At 43.8% G+C, this 7,943-nt stretch overlaps 1 long non-coding RNA gene across 1 annotated transcript; it reads right to left on the bottom strand.

Moving 5' to 3' along the window:
- Window positions 1–1,710: 1,710 nt before the first annotated feature.
- LOC129382663 (uncharacterized) lies at window positions 1,711–7,272 on the bottom strand. Its single transcript, XR_008610700.1, has 3 exons — window positions 7,208–7,272; window positions 3,277–3,344; window positions 1,711–1,891 (listed from the first exon to the last, which is right to left on the bottom strand). It is a non-coding gene; the product is annotated as an uncharacterized lncRNA (long non-coding RNA).
- Window positions 7,273–7,943: the final 671 nt, after the last annotated feature.

Raw genomic sequence — 7,943 nt, 5'->3', positions numbered from 1 at the left:
GTCATTGTATATGCATGAATAAAAAATAAAAAGTAAAAAATACAGAATATAAAAACGGTGTCAGTGTTGGTTGGCTTCCGACGATGTGACTAACAAAAATCGGGCCCATAGGTTAACCTCCTTTCTTCTTGTTTATTACATAACGAGGCTCTCGAATCGGGCAACGTGGATGCCTTGAACTAGCACGTGTTGGATTATTGACCGATTGCCTTCACCCAAAAAGATCACGTACTCGTGATGCTTGCAGCAGAAAGGATGCTCCACATCCGCCGCCAAGGCTTGTGCGTGGTGGCGCTGGCTAGCACTCCCAGGGTTCTACTAAGGAACACAAATACCCACGAAAGAGGAGGGGGAATCGGTGCCGTGGTAGCTCAATTGGTAGAGCATCGCACGCGTAATGCGAAGCATGTGGGATCGTTCCTCACCTGCGGCAAATTGTTTCTTCGTCCACCTTCATTTCCATTAATTTATCGTTTATTTATTTTCATTTATTAAGCACAAGTAATTTCCCCTATGTTGTTCTTGGTGTCAGTGTTCGTTGGCTTCCTATGATATGACTAATTAAAATCGGGCCCATAGGTTAGCCCCCTTTCTTCGTGTTTATTAAATAAGGAGGCTGAGGTATTCGTTGAGGTACTTATTTGAGAACCCACTTGAAGTAGCTTGTGTCGGCTTATTGACCGGTTGCCTTCACCCAAAAAGATCACGTTCTCTTCAAGCCTACCGTAGACAGAATGCTCCACATCCGCCGCCAAGGCTTGTGAGTGGTGGCGCTGGCTAGCACTCCCAGGGTTCTACTTAGAAACACAAATACCCATGGAAGTTGATGGGAAAACGGTGCCATGGTAGCTCAATTGGTAGAGCATAGCACGCGTAATGCGAAGGTTGTAGGATCGTTCCTCACCTGAGGCAATTTGTTTCTTCCTCCATCTTCATTTCCATTAATTTATTGTTTCATTATTTTTCATTTCTTAAGCAGAATTTCCCCTATGATGTCCGCAGTGTCAGTGTCTGTTGGATTCCTATGACTAATAAAAATCCGGCCCATCGGTTAACCCCCTTCCTTCTCGTTTATTTCATAACAAGGGCATTGAATCCGGCAAAGTTGATGCCTACAGGTATAGCATGTGTTGGTTTATTGACCGGTTACCTTCACGCACAAAGATCACGTTACCGTGACGCCAGCGGCAGAAAGGATGTTCCACATCCGCCGCCAAGGTTTGTCAGTGGTGTCGCTGTCTAACACTCCCAGAGTTCTACTAGGAAACATAAATACCCCAAAAAGTGCCGGGCAGCTCAATCGTTAGTGCGTCGCACGCGGAATGCGAAGGTTTTGGGATCGTATCCCACCTGCAGAAGTTGCTTTAAATCCAACTTCATTTCGAATAATTTATCGTTTGTTTATATTTATTTATTAAGCACAAGTAATTTGCCCTACGTTGTCCTTGGTGTCAGCGTTTTTTGGATTCCTATGATATGATTAATCAAATCGGGGCCCTCGTTTACCCCCTTTCTTCTCGTTTAACCCGAAATATTGTAAGGAAGGCTCATTTAGCATGGGACTGTGGAACAGAATGAGAAATATACGCACAGCAGCGCTTAAAGGCGATTACACTAAACAAAATAAAAAAGAATGTGTACTCTGCACAAAACAGAGTTTGTCTCCAATAATGTGCAGTGGTTTTGCATTCCAGGGTATATTTTGCTTCATTCATTTTATTCAGTTATGAAGCAGGTGTCTTGAATGGAACGCAAGCCAGTCGCACTGTGTCAGGAAGACTGATGCTTCGTCACTCGACGTTGTCTTCTATTCGTCCCTTGGCCTTTTCAATAGTTTCATATATACTGAGTGGAAATGCCCCAGCTTCATTTGGGGCCATCATCAGCGTAGCTGGAAAATGGCAAGTCAAAGATAGTGGTTCGCTTGTATGATCCAAAAGAGGAGGAGAAATAAAGAGCAAATACTGGAATATATATTTCCTGGTGTTTATAGCCATCAATTTTCAATTCTGGCAACTTAACTATATAACAGAGACATTTATTCTCGAATATTAGAAGAAAAGGCAACGATTCAAGTTCAGTTTAAATTCTGTAGTTGTACGAAGACAAGAAAACATCTTGTAAAAGCAACTCCTACAGCTTGTCACTTCTTTCGCGGGTTCATAGGCTCCGAAAGACAGATACACCGATTGACAAATCGCAGTCAAGAAAGAAGGCGCAAGCGGTTAGTAAAGGGACAATTAAAACATACGTTCTTTTATTCTTATGTGCTGGCGTTCTCTGCCACTTGAGGATTCCGGTGTTGCACGATCGCCAATATGAAGAAATAAAAATGCTGCGCTAAACCGAACGCTGATAGACACAGTCACTAAGTATTGACTGCTCGAACATAACAAATAACTTTTATACATATACGTATAGCAGGGCGCACCTTCGTGGACCCCAAGCGCGTTGGGCTGCCGACCCTCATCGCCGTCGCAGCATTCATGCCGCACGAGTGAGCGCATAAAAGTAGAGGCCTGTGTGCCTCAACGAGAATATTACTGTTGCACAGGTGGCTATGCGCAGCTCGCGATATCTAAGCAAAACAGTCTGCGATCTACGTGTGCCTGATGTGTCCTCCTTGACGCTACTGATGAATACGTAATCAAGAGCGTTAGTGTCCAGGTACAACCTTTGAGTAGCACATAAGTAAGGGTTCATATATGCTATGCGTATTGAATAGCGTGTGTTTGATTAGACATTGCATAATGATTACTTATCGTTGTAGCAAAGCAATGTAGCCAAAGTTGAATATTTTCACATTACACTAACAACGTCGCTTTACTGAACTGCGAAAAAATATACATGGAGGAACACTTCGAGCTCTTGCGACTTCATCATGCGAAACATCTAGCGCGAAGGCTATTCCATTGCCAAAAGAACAAATGTGTCTCCATTTCAATAAAAGTGCCACAATAATATTCGCTGAGGTAGTTGTTTGAGAACCCATCAAATGTCCTAAACACATTACATCGGTGACAAATTGCAGTAAAAGACAGTGATGATCTCGCCTGTGCATTGCAATCAAAGGAATATGACACCGGGAAGCCCTATTCTTCTCGGCAATTTTAGGCGATCCTAAGTTTTCTGCTGTTTCTTCCTATATCAAAGCGAACAGAAAAATAATGAAGCTTTTCTACAACAAATTGCGCAAACGCTGTCGCCATCTCCTTTCCAGTGGGTCCCCACCCCCGTCAAGTTGAAGTAATACCTCCATTGCCTGCGTAATCTTACCGAATGCGGCCGCAACCACCACGAAGACGTATTTCCCAAGCAAGCAGTCCATGTCTTCGACTAGAAAGCTGCACATAAAAAACAACATATATTTTCCTAAATATCATTCGTGCAACAGTAATGGAATGATGTCTTTTCACTACATTCATCTACTCCCCTGCTTTCGCATTTGAATTTAGGTCGTAAAATGTATGGGTGAACTGTAATTATTTCGAAGATGCTAATAATTAATCTTGTTGGTATTTGTGCATTTGCAACAGAAAATTTATAACTCTTCACGAAGAGTTCTACATGTTTTACCAAGAAGCTTAATTGAATAAAAGAATGCTACGTTTACAATGTGACAACGCTGTGGGAGTGATTCGGCCGCGTATTCGAAGTATCTGCAAAGTGTTCATAGTAATAGAAGAGATATAATTACAATTATAGGTTATCAGGTGAATACATTCCCATAGCTTAACTGAAGTGGATCTCTAACATACAACATGAGCGTTGGGCACTTAGTCCTAAAAGTATCTGCATTATTTGTGCATTTTGCCCCATAGGCTTCTAACGTTTTCAGCGTCTAACTAGAATCGGGCTAAAGAGTTATCTATTGCGTTTCAACTTCTCCTTTGTAGAACGCTAACGCCATTAATCTTTATTAAAGACCAAATCAAATTATCCCATGGTAATATCTTGTAAAGGGTGACCTGTGAAATGATGCGTAGAACACAGTCCTATTTCCGAATGGCAATACAAGGAAAAGGAAGATTCAACGCAGAACCTAGACCAAATCATAACAGTGAAACATGGCGCTCTTTTTTCCCTAGTTTTCTCGCCATGTGAGCTTCAGCCTATTCTAAAAGTAAGTTAAGTTTTTATTATTTCATCTTTTTTGAACATGATTATCATTCTTTTTCATTCATCAAACAGCTGTGCCTGCTTTATCCTAATCATCTTAAGTGCTGTTTCCGAATCTAATACTCAACAGTATTATCTAATCATAGTGCGGGTGCAAAAAAAATACTGTTGTAAATGACAAGTGATTCCGGATATATCTATACTGAAGACATCGTACTCATTTAAGGGTAGTGCTTGGTGTATAATACTAGTAACTTATTTACGCACGGCACATGTTTTTGCCGAGTTCTGAAGCTTATAGAGACGGGACAAGCATGTACTGGGTTTTTATGGATGCTTCTTCAACGCTAGCCGCGCCGGGCGACGGTGAACCTGCGAAAATACAGCCGCTTGTCCCGCATTTCAGGCGCATGTTGAACTCACCGGCGGATATTCTTCTGAAGTATTGAGGCCGTAACGCTATTTGTTAGTGGTTTCCGTGTTATGGCCTGTTGTCGCTTCATACCCGGTGTTCTGTCGCAGTGCGTGTCAATCAACGAATGAACGGGCGAACCACCCCTTCGTTCTGAAGTAGTTGCTTTTGTGACTCACAGCCTGATTAGTTGCACGAACTACCGACCCCAAAGGGATTTAAGGCGCAGGCAGCCCATTGTTAGTAGAGATAGTTGCTGCCAGCTGCCCCGCAGGTGTGGCGCTCTTTTCAGAACCACTACCATTATGTCATTTTTTGCTACATCTGTTACATAGTGTAGTGTATTCGTAGCGATAGGTCCCGGTACTGCTCATCGGCGATGTTAGCGATGGTTATACAAAGAGAAAATGTCGTTGGCGGTACTAGTGTCAGCGTCTACACGCTCGTCGACCGGGTAACGAGAAAGGCAATCAGCGCCCTTGTGGGCAAGGCCAGATTTGCAGATGACAAATAACGAATATTACGAGGGGTGTAACACCAAGCGACCAAGCCTTCCTGTAGGATCTTTCAGTGTGTGCAACCAGGAAAGCGCGTGATGGTCCATGACGACTGACGAGGGTGGGCCATATAAGTATGGGTGGAACTTCGCAGCCGCCCAATCTGGGGTTAGACACTCACGCTCTGTGATGGAATAGTTGCGCTCAGCGGATGAGAGGGGCCTTCCGGCGTGTGCGATAACACGGTCGTTTCTGCGCTCGCATTGTGCTAGTACTCAGCCGATTCCGTAGCCACTGGCATCTTTACGGACACTGGTATGCGCAGAGGGATGTAAATTGGCGAGAACGGGTTGAGTTGTGAGAATGTTGATGAGCTGCGAGGACAGGGATGCTTCGTTATCGTCCCTTATTCTTGAAAAGTTTCGTCAGTGGTCGTGCTATTGTCCCGAATATTTTTCATGATGCGGCGGACATAAGAGGAAAGACCGATGAAGCTGAGAACATTCTTGATACATTTCTGAACAGGGAAATGCCTAAATCCATGAATATCGCCTGGGTCCGGTTGCACTCCGTTAGCATCTACGAGATATCCAAGAACGTCCAATTTGACACTTTGATGTGTTGTGTAGCAGACCGGCTTGACGAAAAACGTCCGGGACTGGTGAGAGGCTCTCGAGGTGCGTAGCGAATGTTGGGGAGAATACTATAACGTCGTTCAAGTAGCATAGGCATGTCCACCATTTGTAACCGTTAAGAAGGGACTGTATCTACATAGACCGAACGGCATGTCTCTGAATTGGAAAAGAGCGTCGGGTGTTACAAAGGCAGTCTGCTCGCGGTCTAGATCATTCATCACGATCTGCCAGTAGCCGGATCGAAGCTCAACGGATGAGAACTAGGGAGCACGATGGAGGCAGTCAAGGGCGTCACGAATGCGAGTTAGAGGACACACGTCCTTTCTTGTAACCCATTTAAGATGCCGATGATCTGCGCAAAATCGTCCTCAGCCGTCTTTTAGTTTCAGCACTACAAGAGGTGACGTACATGTTCTACACGAGGGTTCGATAATGCTCTTGGCAAGCATGTTGCAAACTTTTGCGAGAAGAACTCAACGCTCAGCCAGCGACACTGAATACGGGCGGAGTTGAACAGGAGGGGCATCGTAGGTACTTATGCGATGTTTAACAGCTGTAGTATGAGCTAAAAAACTATCGTTCTAGTCAAATATGTCGCGGTAAGAAAACAGCAGGCGGTAAAGCTCATGGCATGCTTAGACAGCATGGCCGGTTGAATTGTTGTCTATTGAAACAGATGCCACTGAGGGATTCTGCTATGAGAAAAGCTGGGCCAGAGACATTCTGCGTAGCAGCACTTCTGTCATCATGCCAAAGTTGACCACTGGCAGGCAGACGCTATTCGCCGTAACAGATAACACTGTGTGAGGTACTGTGGTACCGTGTGTACGGAGGAAGTAGCGCATAGGAGCCGCGATCTTGTGACAGTCGGGCACCAGTGGGGATTACAAAGCGTCAACGTAAGTCAGTGCCGAATGTGGCTAGCGAACGAAGTCTACGGAACTGAGTGTCTGGGAGTTGGTTCGGCAGGATTGAGAATAAGCAGGTCAGGGCGAAGAGTATTGGCTGAACAGCATATGAGAGCCGTATGCGGGGTGAGGAAGTCCAGGCCGACGATGTGTGGATACATACGGGCAAAAGTGCACCGCAACTGGCCGCTCGACACACTTTGTGCGTATCCGCAGGCATCTTTCATGCTCTTAAAAACCCTTTTACATGGCACGTATTGAGCAACAGAAAGGTGTATGGGGAATTTGTCATGTTGCTCTGAAGTTGTGTTATTAACACTTTCCATATCATTTTAGGAATTGAAAATTTGAGTAAGCTTATAATAATTATCCAATTCGGGGGAGCGAAAAAAATAATCTGCGTATTTTGAAGCCACGGCAAGCAACATTACTTTCGTGATGTCTGGCTATGTAGCATTTGCACAGTTTTAAGTTTTACCTCAAGTGAAGCGCCCTATAGACTAATAATGCAAGACGGATTAAAATTTCATATTTGTTGAAACAGTGAGCCATATATGGCTATTCTTTAAATATACTAAAGACTCAGAATATCAAGGCTCAGTCATATAGCAAACTGTATATGTATGCTTCTCTCACCTCTAGGATGGATGCAAAGAAAGGAGATGCGACGAAGACGACCAGAGTCCTGTGGTGGTCAACGCTTTTACCACCGCTTTATATATCCACTCTCAGACGTCCCGTGCTCAATCTAGTGGCATAATGAAATAAGTATGATGCCCAATTTTTTTCCTGGAGAACTGAACCAAAAATAGTTTAATGTTGATTACAATTTAAAGTTGTCATTTCCATAAAGCAATTTCCACCTCCGCTTCAACATTCCTATAAACGGCTGTCCATTGCACTCATGAGCTGCTTGACAGACACATTTATTAAAAATTCCTTTTCTGATATTGGTCTGACGGATGGCGGCACATTGGTCTGTCAGTGGAATACTGTGACCTCGCCCACTAGCATGCGTGCATACATCATAGTGTCATATCGCATGCCGCCGTAATCACTTTATTGGCTCGGTATTTTGTTTTCTTGTTCATTACTACCATCTGAATGCTTTTCACGCACATACATATTCAGGTCCAAGTATGCGTAGGTTTAGAGGACTACCTATTTAACAAACAATATATATTTAAATGCGGTGTTATTCCGAGACATTTCTCTACAAAGGGCCACCCAAGTGCTATAACGAGTTGGCTATGGGGCTGACACTTGAGGAACGTCTTCAATGCGTCACGTAAACGGTTACTTCTGAGTCAGAGTTTGTAAAGAACGCGAAGATCTTGCACCAGAAATATTAATTTTGGGAACTGTCAAGTAA

Source organism: Dermacentor andersoni, chromosome 6 (genome assembly GCF_023375885.2).
Source record: "Dermacentor andersoni chromosome 6, qqDerAnde1_hic_scaffold, whole genome shotgun sequence".
Taxonomy (NCBI): domain Eukaryota; kingdom Metazoa; phylum Arthropoda; class Arachnida; order Ixodida; family Ixodidae; genus Dermacentor; species Dermacentor andersoni.
This window is presented reverse-complemented; position numbering and strand designations above follow the sequence as displayed.